Here is a 15,724-nt window from a genome sequence, read left to right as displayed (position 1 = left end):
AGAAAAAGTTGAGAATTCACCACATATTTCAACAAAGAAAATACTCTCCTCTCTCAAAAAGCATTCTTGGGTTACAGAGAAGATCTGTACATACGCTTTTCCAAGAACAGATGAGTTTGGCAGAGAAAAGGCTGATTACTTTCCTGAAATGTTGAGATTGGATTAATAGCATTCAGGGTTGAATTATTAAAGGAAATCAGAGAAAATTGCAGAGAAAGTTTTCAAGGGTACACACAAAGCGTACATCTTTAAGTTAACTATTATGCATGATCACCCTATTTTCATATGGGAGTGTCAGGCAGTGCTGCTGGAACCCACTGGCAACACCCCTAAACAAGGCTGGAAGGGCAGGAATCACATCCAGTTAAACCACCAGGGACCAGTTTAAAGTAAAAACAAGCATACACATTACAAAACACTGGACAAGTGATACAGTACACAGCTCAACTGCAAATACATCTGTAACCCTTTAGAGGATGCCTTGAACTCAATAACTCACAGAAAGTCCTGCATGGATAGCTCACCTATCTGTTTCCCAGTGTTTAACACCATTTTCCAGAGGTGATAAACTGCTGTTCCTATTCCCTTCTCCCTGGTCTGTCTGCTGAACTCCTTGACACAACTTTTCATGTGCTGACACACTGATTTGATAAATTTTGAAGGTGCTGATCTGAAAAGCACAACTAGGAGAGTTAATGCTTACCACTGATCACACCTAACTAAGTGAATGTTGTGATTATATCCTTTATTTTACAAACTCCATGCACAACGTTTTGTAGCATAACAGATACTATTCTCTCAAGCAGTCCCAATCCATTTTTTTCCTCCTCAAACTCATGGTAGGCATTACCATCTTTATGATGCTTAGTTGGAATATGATGATAAGATATTCTGCCTTACAACGCTCTCAGGTGAAGAACAAGACAAGAAAAACATTCTTGTAAAAGCTTTGTAAGACAAGTAAACAAGTCCATCCTCAACCTCTTCAGCAGAGGTCAGATGCTTGAACATGACAGAGCAGTGCAGCCACCACGGAATAACAGCTTTCACAAGGAGTTAACATGAGTACCAGACAAAGCAGCTTCCAAGAAGCACAGAACCAAAATGTACCCTGACACAGCTCGGCTAGCTGAATAAAAGTTGCTCAAATTTTTTTTCATTGCTAGAAGCCTCCCCGGCCTCATTCTTTTCTTTGACTTACGCTTCCAACCTTTACTTTTCTCTTTGTGACATTCTGAGTAAGCAAGGAGTTACTAAAGGAAAACTTACAAGTCTATGGACCAAACATTGCCAAAATGAATCACTTCTCTCCCTATATGCATGTGCATTTCCTTTTAGGCAGCCCTGTAAAATCCTGCCCAGCTTGGTACTTTGGACACCTAACCCTTGCTTACAGTGAATTCCACATTGCAGACAAACATGGTAACAGAGAAGGTTGCTCCTTGTTCACCACAGCTTCATGCTGTAAATCTCTGCAGCAATACACAAGGCAGCTGTGACAGCTTCATAATGAGCATGGTGAATACAGCTGACAGTTAATATGACTAGACAGAGCTGAATACTCACACTAATTAGTAACTGCACTTTTGATCAGGTATCTCCACAAACCTCTGACTCAAAGCTAGAGGTGATTCAACAAAAACAACTCTACTGCCTATCTATGCCTGTGCTGCACACCATCTTCCTTCACCCAGAGAGAGCCACTGTATTTTTGTTCAGCTTGACTGGGGAGCTGGCACATGGCAAGATCCTGCTGGAAGTAAGTAAATGTCACAGAAAAGATGTCCTGAAGAGTTGAGTGCATAACCCTAAGATGTCCAACAGACATGCGGAACAGGCAAGGCTTTAAATTCTTTCTGACTTTAGAATACGGTATTTAAAATTTTGGATGGTCTAATGATATTTTTTCCTTGAAAGACAAAGGAATAGTAAATAATTATTTCATCACACACTTGAGCTTTGCCTCTTAATGTAAAGAATCTTGCCATTGATGCCAAGAAGGAAAGAACACAAGTTTTGAAATAAATGTTTCATTTTTTGGAAGGAAAACACACAGTGTCTTGAAAAAGTTATAAGGTCTAAGACAAAGCAAGAACACTGTTACCTACGGTAAGTGGAAATGAGAAAAATTCACCTACGCATGCAGGATTTTGAAAAACCCACCAGCAAGTTTACAAGTTGATGTTCCAGCCTATTTACTTTGCTCAGTGTTTCAGAAGCAGGGAGCATTAGTGATCCGCCATTAATAATACAAATTAGTGTTTTCTGTCAACTCCACAGAACAGCGCACCACTCGAACAGCGCCTGTCAGGACTGAGCGTGCCTCTCAGGGAGAGCAGATGGGACGCGTGGCAGATGTGTTTGGGAGCAGCCAGACAGCCCACAAAGAGGCAGGAAAAGCAAAGGAGAAAGGGAAGGAGCGGAAGGCACACCATGGCATGACAATCAGCGCAGAGTGGGCGCTCTGGCTGTGCCGTGGGACAAAGGAGGCAGACAGATTGCACGCGTTCTGCTGCATCTCAATGCCGCGGCTGCACAAAGCTATTGATGAGCATCAACGCTGACTTGTTTGTTTGCGCAGCTGTCACTGTCGGGTGACTGTTCCCCATTCCCGTTCAGACGGGCTCACATCAGATAAGCCAAACTCCAGCAGGCTGATAACATTATGAAAAAGAATAGATAGCTTAGGGAACAAAGCTGCGATCCCAAGCTACAGCAAAGGCGAGGAAAGGCGAGCACCAGCGGCAGGGGCCACAGCAATCACAGATGGCACCGCTACAATGCCACAGCTCAGACAATGACATTGGGACATGGGAGGAGCAATAACACAGGAAATCTGCTGGTGGCCTTGCTCTCTGCTGCTCCTGCTGCCCCCCAAAACTAGCTGGTGTCACAAGTAATGAAACCAATCGCTGAAATGAGCAACCCCTGGAACCGCCAAATCCGAAATTACAGCAGCACAGCCTTGCCTCGCTAAGGCTGCTGCAACGTGTGAATTTGGGAGGGACAGAAGCTTCTCACGACTACAGCAAAGGACTGCTGCAGTCCACAGAGTTCTTTGGTGACAAAAATATACCATGTCTGCACGCCAAAAAACTACACAAGTTCATAAACCAGAAACTAGACTACTCATTTTTCCAGATAGCAATTAGAGGGATGCAGACTGCATCCTTCCTGTAGCTGCAGTGCTAAAAAGTAATATCTGTTCTATAACCTGTAATAAATAAAAGAAAGGACGTTTTAAATATATATTTGTAATAATATACATGTATACTGATATGCTTTTCTATATTCTTCATTTAAACAAATATACTTCCATACATTTTTTAAATGCAGGATCCAGATGTAATCTCACCTCTGTCACTGATGCCTCATGTGACTTCAAAAAAGTTGCATCACTTTTCTGCACTCTGCTAATAAGATATGGCAAATGTACACTACCACAATTCTCAGTATTTACTAAAATGTCAGTAATTTTCTATATTATCAAGCTATTAAATCATAGAGAGGTACAGGCATGACAACAAACACAGGAAATCTTTACTTGTAATAAAAATTAAACCTTAACAATAAAATCAGTAATTTTTGTTCTATTCTTTTTGAGAAACTAAGTTATGAATAATAAAGTTTGCAAACAACAGAAAAGGCCAGCAGACTAGCAGCAAAACAGTTCAAAACATGTATCACTTTAAAAAAAGTCTTCCGTGTACTCACACAATGACAAACAGAATTAAATTTTAGTAGTTATGTTTCTAAGGCAAGGAGAAAAACTGCTCTTTTATTGCTGCCCATTGTTTTAAACAGATGCATTTTAGGTAGAAAAGCAATCAATGCTACATGCATTCCAAATATTACGGTAAAATTCCTGACTAAATACGTAACAGGAGCTCCCAAATCATTAAAATTAAAGCTATGAGCTCACTAGGAATATTCACCACTTGAAACATTTACCTGATTATGGGATGGAGCAGCATATCTCATTTAAGAGAAGCTTTTGATAACATAAATCTTAACATTTTCTTCAAGAAATAGGAAGTAGGAAATTGAATGCAGCATAAGACTCAAGACCACCCAAGGGTAGAAAGAATGATAGAAGCAAATGTATCTGAAAAAAAAATCTTAACTCTTCCTCCTACAGCTTAACACTTAATAACTTCCTAATTTATTTAACAGGATTTAGTACAGCTTCCACCAAAAGAGCTTGTGTGCATTAGGTCATTGCAAAAAATTTATATAGCTCCCTTGTGTAAGCCTCGAACTAAATTTCTTAGGTGTCTGGCTTGTAGGAAAATACCAGCCACAGAAGCATGTGCAGACGAAAAGCTGTCTGCTTTCTTCTCTGGGAGGCATTAAGCACGGATTGAACAGTGACAATAATTGCCCCTGGCACACAAAAGCCAGGGAGACGAGGGGATGGGGGCCTGAACTGTCCCTCCTTTCCCAAGCTCCAGCTCACAGCTGCTCTGTGGGGCTCCCTGCAGATTTTGGAAGGTTCTGGTCCCTGGAGCATATGCTGCACCCCTGCCCAGTGCACCCTCAGGGCAGCAGGGGACACAAACTATACGAAGTCTCAACACTTCTTTCTCAAAGATGTTGATTTTCTTACTGTAAAAGAATCCCTCACCATTTACCAGATGCTCATACGAATTTTAACTAATGAAGCTGCTTGTACCACCTGAAAGGCTAAAAGACAGAGAAAGTAATGAAATTGAAAAATTATGCTGTCTCAGCCCTCTTTCTCACTGCAGCTGATGAAAAAATTTCATGACACAAAAATCTGTATTATGAGGAAAATAAGTGTTACTAGGAAGCAGCAGGCAAAGTGAGTGCCCAGGCACACACATGCTCACTTTTACATATTTCAGGTTTGAATACATAGCCAAAAAAGATCAGGAACACCTTAAAGTCATTCTTCACCCACATGCACAGCTGTGGTTCAGCTGCTGCCCAGGTGCAAGTAGACGAGAACCTCCCCCTGCTGCACAGCAAATAAGCACAAGCTTCCATCTCTGTATGAGGAGAACACGTGCACCACAGCACAAAGGGAATAAGACAAACCTGCTGGCCAGCAGAGTTATGAAGGCTTTGTAAAGAAAGAGGTTTAGAAGGCAGCCTAACTGCATTTCATACTCCAGGCAAAACATACACTACGAAATCCTTATGAATTCTTGCATTTGGCAGCCAATACCAATGAACCTGTAACAGCACACACTGTCACTTTTTTCCTTCTCCAACATTAAAATCACCCTCAAAATTTTCTGTAGGACATTTGCTAGTAACCATCATGTTCAAGACCTGTAGGCAGTCTGAGATTCCAACTTCCACTGTATGGCCAATGCAAGAGCTCAGGAGGAAACTTGTGATCTATGCTCTGATCCAGGAATCTTCCTAACACAGCCACTGCTGAAGCACAACAGGACCCTGTAGTAGTTTACAGTAAATGGTAGACTAAAAGAAAAAGAACCCACAGTTGCTCTTTATTTCATACCACTGTGATACATTCTGTTTTGCATGAATGAGATCAAAAACTGTGCAACCCAAGGAGAGCTTTCTGTAACAGAAGGTAACAAGCAGACTATGAGATCAGGCATTAAGGGCAGGAGAACATACAGAGGGGGTCAGAGCGAGCCACCTCACCATCCACTCCATAAACACAAGTACAAAGTGAGATCCACCTCCCAAACATTATTACAACCTTTGGAAAACCATGACTCAGCTAAGAAGTGGGCTGGGAACAAAGCCCGTGCACAGAAGAGTTTGCTGTGCCTACACAACACCTGCAAACTCCAAGGATACAGAAATCCTCTCCTGTGGAACTGCATGAGGCTCTTACAGCACCAAGATGCCTTGAGCTGACAGTCCCTCTCCAGAACACCTCTGAAGCAAATCAGCTGTGACAATTCACTCCCTTTCCAACATCTCAGAGGGGAGAAAAGTAGATGCTTATGACACAGAAGCCTTCCATGGCCACTGTGCCTTCCTGCAGACCATCACCCACAGCTGAGGACAGCAGTGCCTCCGTGCAGAGCTCGCTGCTCCAACAGGACTGGCTGTCGGGCCCTGCACACACACAGGCACAAAAACCACACATCAAATCCCAGTTCAAAGTGTAGCTTTTGCTGGGAGCATTCACGCTTTTTTTGGCACTCCGCTGTACATGACATCATCGTGTGGGAAGCCATATGCTAGAGATAAAAGTACACACAAACTTGAATTGACTTTACAAATGTTAATTCTAAGAAAAACTCTCATCAGATTTGCTCATTGGGATAACCAGGTCACATTTTTAAAATGGAAAAGCTTTCCTTCCCCCCCCTTTTTAATTGCTTTCTGCACAGCAACTTGCTTTTTAGTCTCTAAGCAGCCGGTGTCAGTTTTCATCCAACTGAATGACTACGGAAAAGCTTTATATTTATACTCAACACTGCAGTGTCCACCAAAATGCATATCCTGGAAGCTTTTGAAAAGACTAATTAAATTTCTATTAGCCTCTTTTTTAGTGCGGATAACAGATCACTGAGTGGAATTTTGCACACAAGCAAAAAAATATATCCTTAAAACAAAACAATTTTACTTCTTACACTGCATTATCACTGTAAAATCTCTACAAGCAATGAAACGAGAGAGAGCCTGAAGACAGGAGTAACTGTCTAATTAAAGCAGATCATACCCTGTATCCTAGAAACCCAGTTATCCACAGGGACTCTCTTCATTGACACATATCCTTAACTGTGCTGTGCTACCAACAGAGGAAAAATACCCTTGATTGAACTTTAAGTTGCTCAGGTCAGCGAGCTTGCTGCTCCAAAATCCTGCTACATCAAGGAATAAATGGAAGTCCCAACCTGCAGCACCTGAAAGCAGCTCCTGTGAGAGGCTAATTCACAAGGCTTCCGCTGCAGACACAAAAGCACGATGAAAAATCTGAAGATGAGATTTTCAGCTGGCGGGGTACCATCACTCTGTATTGAACTCGGAACAACAACTTCATTGCTCCGGGGCCAGATCGCAACAATATGCCTGTACATGCTTAATTTTTCAAACAGTTGTATATGAATAAGCAAATAATACCAAAAATCTCCTGCTCAGTCGGATATGAAGGCATTTAGCGGTACTCGCAGCATGTATCACTTGGCAAATCAAGGCACATGAAAGAGAATCTGTCAACGCATTTTCACAGGAAAAGGAGATCTCAAAGAAAAGCTGGGAAAGAGAGCAGAACAGTCCCAGCTACTCCAGCCTTTGAGGCTGAAAATAAGCGTTTCAGCAAAAGAGTGCTGAAAACATGCAAAGAAAAGGGACATTCAAAGAGATGGAACAGAAATTCTAGAAGTACTCATGTACATTTAAGTAGAGGTTACCTAAGCTTTTTCTTTACAATGTGCAATTGTTATTGACCTTGATCTCACTTGGAAAAAGAGAAATTAAAAAAACCATCCTACCTTATAATAAATACAGCAACTGCATAACACTAAAGATGAGTCATTATTCATACCCATAGAACTTCCAGAAGACAATTTCCTGGCAAAATTACTAGAAAGAAGGCAACAGAAGTATTACTTCAAACAATAAGACCCATTCAAGAACTTAACCAAAACAAACAAACGAAAATGACCTTCTCTATAGACTGCCAAGCTTAGCTATCCATGTATAACATAGACAAATTCAGTGCAGATATCTTTATTAGAGATTCTGGAACTGCACTGGCTTTAAGAATAATTATGTTATCAAGAATATTTTCCTGTGCAAGTATCTCAAGATTTAGCAACTCATTCTTGTCTTTTTGTTCTTTTCTCCTTAGCAACATACTCCAAAGATGACAAGTAAAGAAACTGCAGTAGCTCGCTTCTGCAGAGAAATGAAACTTGCCCAAAGCCTTTTCTTCCACGTCCTTAATGCAACCCAACAGCCCTCATCAGCACTCTCAGAGCACTCTGCTGGAAACACATTATCCCGAGCTACTGCTGCCCAAGCTTCCACACCTGGGAACAACTTCATGACCAACACAAATGAGTTCAGCTCTGCCAGGTCCAGCCAGGTTAGACCCTCTTTTCCCACCACAGAAGTTGGTGAAGCTGTGACATCACCAGTTATCAGACATACCTACTAAAATACACGGGATTATAAGGTGCGAGTCTTCTACTTCTCAGTACTCCTATTTGCTTTAGAGTCATGTGGTACCCAAGCCTAGCATAAAGGAGCTATGAATACTGAAGTCATGGCAGTAAGACTATCCTGTAATAAGAACTACAGTTTCTCCATGGCCCTAAGAAACTTCATAGCCTCAGTTAACAACAGGAAAAAAGGAGTAAACATTATGTTACTAAGAGTAGCCGAAATAAATCATAAAAGGAGCTGCTGGAGGAAACAATGAATATATAGATAATCCAAGAAGAGAATCTAAGCATAGATTACATTTTTCTTATGTACAGAAGAACCAGGAAAGTAACAAAACAACTGTCAAAAGAAGTAGATGGGAGTGGAAAGCATTTCACAGTCCTACTTTATGGGGCAGTCTGTTCACACAGCATGTTTTACAGGAACAGTATCTCTTCAGAAACATCACAAAGTAAAACTTTCTAATTCATATACTGGAATTGGAAAAACAACAATAAAAAGGGCAGGCAAGCAATCTCTTCTTACCAAAACTTAGCACACACCAGCCAATTTAGAAACAATCTTGGGAAACAGATCCATTCATGTGCCTTTCTCAGGCAAGGCTACCAGCAGAGCAACTGAACACATTTCAGAACAACTGAGCATTAAAAAACTAAGAAGCCACAGCACAGCTCAGAGATGTTTGTATTATAACTGACATTTGTTAGAGGCATTCAAGAAAACATATTTACCTTAAAGCAGCAAGGAGGAAAAAAGTGGGCAAGGCATCATTCACAGCTGGATAACACCAGCCAGACTGACACATTCAGAAATAATCACTGCACACTTGTCACCTTGGCTGACAACGACTACTCAAGATCCTGCAGTACAGCACCATGTTAGCTTGGCTGGGAATTGCTGCCAAGGCAAATGATGACACTGAAGAAATGATCCTTCAAAGTCCTTAACAGGACCTTTCCTGGCCCTTTAGCTCCTTGGGTCACCTCATCCCTCCACTTCTCTACTGTGCAAGACTGCACAAGGTTCCAAACTCCCTCCATTAATGCTCAGTAAAGCTACAGACATGAGACAGGGAGGGTTGGAAACTGCAGCACACGCTGATCAAGCACAGGTCCACAGGCACCACTCCATGTACCACACACGGCACTGGTAAAAACAGTCTCTGCTGAAAAAACTGGGCCAGGTTTAGAAGGTACTCAGGTGAATCTCACATCTGGTTAAAACCAGTCTCATTCCCCTGCACTCTGGAGAAAGCAACTGGGAAACAGGGCTGAGAAGCATCCTGGCTGCTGTGTCTCCAAGACAAAGACAAGTAAAAAGAATAATATCCAGAACACTAAGCATGGGTGTCACGAGAAGTACACAGGCTTCTCTTCAGTTCAGACCTTGGTATTTGTTTTGACACAATCTCATCTGCATTTTAGGACAACACAGAAGTTTAAACTAGTGAAGTGTGATGAGTTCTTTCATTACATGGCACCCCTCAGGACAGTACACAAAGAGTTTAGAAGCTGAAATATATACACTTTAGATTCCCAAGAAACTTGGAAAAACTGTAGGGTTTTTTCTGCTTATGATGTGGTCAACTTATCTAATTCAATCTATCTAGTTAAAAAGATATTGTCACATTGAATCTGGTGAAGCACCAGGTTCCTTTCATAGGAACACCTCAGGACAACACTAACTATGTTTAGAAGCTGAAACAGCCACCCACTGGATTCTAAACTGAATTTAGAAGTTGGGGGTTGATGTCACAAATAGCTACAACCTTTCTACTTAAAAATATCACTGCATTGAAACTAAGGCTGCCACTGTTGTCCGCAAGGTACCACAAATTTAAAGCATTTCCCTTCCCTTTCTAGAATTTTCCCAGAGGAAGGAAATAAATTCAGTTACATCTGTAATGAGACAGAGCTGTGGGAAAGCAAAAGTCCAGTTTTATGGGGAATAATGACCTGAGTTTCAAGAATAAGAACACAAAGTAGAGACAAGATTGATGCACATTTTATTATTTGAAAATAGATATGATTTTCCAAGATAAAGAACAAACCCCTTTCTGATCACAGAGCTATTTTGCTTTACTGCATGCTTAGTACAATTTAAAATCATTGCAGGCTTCTTCTGCTGATTTTTCAAAAAAACTGGCTTATCAACACAATGTCTCCAAACAAAAATGAAATGAAAATGACTGCACATATTATTAACTACTTCCACTTTTATCCAAGATAATGATAAAATACACAGTATTGTTAAAATACATTGGATAAAGAAATAACACTAATCTGATAAATTCCAGGGTGTATCAGTCTTAAGAAACTTACTGCTCAAAAGAGTCCTATTTGAACCTGAAATGGGTTCAAAAGAAAGGGGAAAATACACTAATGTTCTCTAGTAAGTTATCAGTTGTTTGTGATGGAGTACTTACAATATACATAAATGCTTCTTTGTATATCCCTTAGAAAGTTGGAAAATCCACACCTGCCCAAATGGACAGAGGCTGCTAAAGGAAAGCACATGAAATATAACCAATATAACCATTCTCTTAAGAGCCAACCCCAGCTCTTGTACATTGGGATCCTTCCCTTTTCTTAGGTGGAAGTGCTAAATTCAAGATCCTCACTGATGGCTGATGCATTTTTTCTAATAACCTGATCCCAAGAAATAACATTACACATCATAACTATATGCCCACACCTTAGAAACCACCAAAAGTGCTGAGACACCCCAAATTAAATTTCTTGAAGCAACTACTTCAAATAGAAATAAATAAATAAAATTATCTCATGAGGAAACACTTTCCTATGGAGAAGAGCAGCCACAACCAATAAAGTCTTCTGTATGAAGTTCATTTCAATTATTTAAGTGGCTGCACCTTGCATATGGCTTTTTTTCTCCTTATCAAAGCTTGGCTTTTCCCAAGTCACAATGTTTAGGTGTCCATTTTCAAAAAAGGCTGATGTTTATGGATCACAGCACACACACTCTGTACTACTTTGGCCTGTATTGTCAAACCAGCATAAAATTTTTATTTATGCTAAAGGAAAGCAGGTCAGTCTTACACAAGTTATGAGCTACAATTTACTCTATTTCATTCCCTGTGCTTTCAATTCCCCCCACAACAAACAGTCACTTGAGAGTGGACATTCAGCCTAATTATCTCTGTGATATTCCCACTATCCCACGAATACTCTCTTGCTATAAACTGATTTAATACAGAGACTGGCACAAATATAGTTACCATAGACTTAGGATATAATTTCTCCACTCCTTGGACAGAAAAAAAGAATACTTTAGTGAGGGTTTTTTCCCCAAAGAATAGTTAGAATAAATTGTTCTAAAAACACAGGGAAGTTTCTATATTCTTTTAAAGTGGAACAGATGGGGCTCAAAATTGGTCAAAAGAAAAGTCTTTGGAGTACAGGAGCTTGGTTATCCTTTGCTTTTAACCTGACACAGGTATTCACACATCTGTCTATGCTGTTATCCTAACCTAGGGAGGTTTGCACACAGAACTTCAACAACAGAGAGAAGTCAGTTCATTAACTAATACTGGACTGCCCAGGAAAGGATGTGGTACAGAAAACATCTGCTAATTAAAACGAAAAGAGAAAAAGCACTGCAAGTATCATAGCTTGAGTTTGCTTTCAAATGCCTGACATTTAAACATTTCCATTTGCAATGACCTGAGCCTTATTCAATCATTGGAGTAAGTATTTTCTGCCCAGATTTTCTCCTGCAGGGCCAGCATTACATGGCAGCCACCACAGTGGGACAAGTCAGCTTAGCAGTCCTAAGCAGAGCCCCCTGAGTGCTTTAGGTGCTTTCAGTGTCTCTCATCCAGCTGACTGCACAAGATTCTTCAGGAAAGGATACAAACCCAAGTGGGTAGTCTCACGCGATGATACTAGAAAAGGAATTAAATGAGCTTTTTGTGTGACTTTGTCTAGATTTAGATGCTGAACTTAAGGAAAAATATGGTCTAATTATAAATAATCCAAAGAAAAATACAAGAATGGAGGGACAGAGGTGTTCCAATGAGGAAAAAACTGAGATAAAGTTGGGATTAATCATCCTAAAAGAGAAATTATTAGAGTCAAAAGAGAAGGTGCAGAATAAAACATGCCAATTGTTTTCAAGCTTATTGTAAAATTATAGAAAGGAGGAATAATCTCTTTTCCACATCTATACTGGATAGCTCAGCAATTCACTAATAGCCATGAGGATGTTTTCCAAAGGCCAGTCTGTATTGGAAAGGATTGCTCCAGATGATCCAGAAGCCTCCATCACTACAGGTCTTTAAGAACAGTTAAAAGAAACACATCAGGAATTGTAATTTCAGCTGATTCTTGCTTTAAGACTTCTTTCAGACCTATTTCCTCAATAGGCTGTGCTTATGAACATCCAAACTTTCCTGCTGCTTGAGAAAGGAACCTCTCCAGGATATGCGAAATCAAAAATATTACATATAGTGATATACGTAGATATATGGATGTAGATACAAAAATATAATGTATTCACCATAAACATGAAGTTGCCAAGGAAAAGGTAAACTAACACACTTAAAGGTACACTGAGTGGGGATTTTAATTAGTGATTATAGGGAATTCCCTAATCCTAACTGGCCATTAGTTGCCCATGGGTAGTAAGCAAAGTGCATAGAACTAGAAGAGCACCAGAACAATATGTTCTGTATTCAGCTGGATAAAAGCATATACAAACAACTTCACACCACTGAGAACTTGGCAGTGAAAGGGAGCAGTGTTTGAAAGCAGTATGTGAAGGACTTAGTCACCAGTTGTGCATCCTTTGTGGTGAATGTGTTATTTACAGCATCTCTGAACAACCACAGAAACTCATTATAGAAGCACAACTTGTCTAGCTGTGCTGTCAGGGACCTTTCTCAAGTGAGGCAAGCCTCCAAATTCTCTTTTTTTCCTTCCAGCATTGCCCATTCTCTTTCAAAGGCCACACTGTTCAGTCCTTGATTACAACAGGAATAACAAGTCAAATGTTATGAAAGACTCAAATAAACCAAGCAGCATTTCCACCTGTAAGCAAATCATAGCTGATGTTCAGCTCCCAAAAATTGGTTTCCACATCTTCTTACAACCATGAGAAAGGAGAAAGAACTTATAAAAGTTTATTAGTTATTACCATAAACATTGTAAAAGCATTCAGTACAAATCTCCATACAACTGTAAAGTCAAAAAAGTCATCCCCATCACCAACATGCCACCCTTTACTTCATGAGGCCATTTCATCCTCTCCTTCCCTCCCCTGCTGCTTCCCACAATACCTACAGAAAGGATGAAACCAAATGAAAAAATCTATTTTGAGCTGCTTTGGACTCCTACAGCTAGCTAAGAATTTTCTTTAGCAGCCTAGGCTGTGGTTATCCTCAGCTGCACTCCCAAGACCTGCTTGGGCCTCCAAAACAACACACATTTTAACAACCAGTGCAGTCCTGGTAATGGAGATTAAGAGCACAGTAGGACAGTTCCTGCTGCTGTGGAATGCCTCAAATTCCTATCACTGCTGACAAAAATGGTGTGAGATAAATTTCCAAGCACATACTGCACTGCAAGTTTTCCCCCTCCCACCTAAACTTATCCTTTATGATGCTTCCACCTGCAAAACTCAGAAGAGAAATGGACACAGACAGTTAAACTTGTGTGCTGTAGGGTCAAGGCTCTGGCACCTGCAGCACTTGTGGTTATTTCAGCCTCACCTGGGAAGGCAACAGAGGCTGCTCTTCCTGTGCAAGTAAAACTGGAAGAAAATCTGTGCATGCACTTCTTGCCCTAAGAGATGGAGCTATTCTAACATTGCCATCCTAGGATCAAATAAGAGTGGTTTGCCTTCTCTAGTATAACACACTGGCCCCCAACAGGCAGGATAGTTAAAAAGGGAACCCTTGGAGATGCTCCAAGATAAAGCAGGTGAAAGAGATTTTGCTCTTACTTGCTGGTTTGTGGCACCAAGTACAGGGCCCCAGCAGAGACCCAAACTTCAGGCCTTGGCAATACTTGTTCCACGAAAACCAGCTTAATAAAAGGTACACTAAGTGTTGGTAGGAGCTTTGTCTCAGCCATAATATCATAAATAAAATTTATTCTGAACTGCTGAAACTAGACCCAAAAGATTTTTTCCTAATTTAGCTTCTTATTCTCCCTCCTTGCAAAGTTAATCACCTGGCATCATTTCAGCTTGAGATGATCCTAGATTTTATTCGTTCACACACATACACATGTTCATTCTTTATTAATTAGGATTTGGAAAAAGCTAAAAGCATATGGCCACGTAAGCTTTCTACAGATTCAACAGTAACATCTGAGGTTATTTCCAGCAATATTTTCCATTCTGGCCCATCAGATCATCAAATCTTTAACCCACAAGTGGTTTTGCTTATTATTTCCTCAAAATGAATGGCATTAAAAGACTGGAACACTCAGTACCAAACTCAGCTGGGAGGTGTAAGCAGTAAAGCTTCCATCCAAGAAAACTTTATTCAAAAATAAATAGCCAGGGTCTAGTATACATCTCAGTCAAACCACAACCTGCTTAATAAAGAAACAAAAAACATACAGAAAACCAGCCATATTATGACAAGTATTTATAAAGCCAGAGTACCATCATCCTCACAGGCAGCTATGTCACTTAAGCACCCATTCAGCTCCTAAAAAGCTTCCTTGAGACCCTCAAGATCCAGGCACCCCCATAATTACATTCACAATCTTCTTATGTGCTCAGAAGTCCCTGCTAATGCTAGTTGTCAAAAAAAACCCCAAAAATCACTTTCCCATATCTTGCAGCACAAACTCAAAAAACAGTAACCACACTTTGTGGTCAAGGACCAGCTATCCTTTTAGGAGACAGGAGAAAAATAGTGACACTCAATGAACTACCTGCAGTTGCCAGTTCTAGTTTTAGCAGTTTCCATGCCCAGAGACGTGGGATGTGGTTTCCTGTTTGCCCGGTCTCTGAAATGTCACATTATACAAATCACCACGAGGATGAAGGCAAATGGAAGGCATCTCATGCCATGAAAATATGAACAGTTAAAGGTCTTGGAAAAAGCAGGTGAAGAGAACATTAAACATAAACATACATATATTAGCTCTAGTATATACATATTAATATGTGTATGTTCAAGGTAATTTCTAAAGGTCCTCCCTCCTACGCAGCTGAGCTTAAAGCTGTGATCTTTCACCATTTCATAGCCTAAAACTCAGCTTTTATTTCAGTAACAAATTCTTCTGTCTTCACACAAGAGATCAAAGTACAGGGAATCACATAACACTCATATCCAAACTCTGCTATGATTTTATCAAGATTTAAATCCTCATCTCCATCTCTCTCCTCCCTCCGCTGCCCAATTTTCACTCAGTAACTTAAGTCAAAATGAAGATCTTAATATTCTTGTGAAAATTTGTAAGATCCTGACCTGTCATATTCACATTCTCTGAACAGAGACAGACATAATTCTCTCTCCCAGGATTTTTACTGGGGAAGGCAGTGAGAAGCTCAGAGAAGAAGAGAAAACAATTCTTATCTCTATTTGCTCCTCCTGTTTGGCACATGTGGAATGAGCTATGGAGATTGTTTA

General features: G+C 40.3%; 1 protein-coding gene across 5 annotated transcripts in view; it reads right to left on the bottom strand.

Annotated features, from left to right (window-relative positions):
- KIAA1549 (KIAA1549 ortholog) overlaps nucleotides 1–15,724 on the bottom strand; it is a 142,085-nt gene that overhangs the window by 74,532 nt on the left and 51,829 nt on the right. The window lies entirely within an intron of this gene.

This window comes from Melospiza melodia, chromosome 4, assembly GCF_035770615.1.
Source record: "Melospiza melodia melodia isolate bMelMel2 chromosome 4, bMelMel2.pri, whole genome shotgun sequence".
NCBI classification, from domain to species: domain Eukaryota; kingdom Metazoa; phylum Chordata; class Aves; order Passeriformes; family Passerellidae; genus Melospiza; species Melospiza melodia.
Note: the sequence above shows the minus strand (reverse complement) of the source record. Positions and strands in the feature narration are given on the sequence as shown.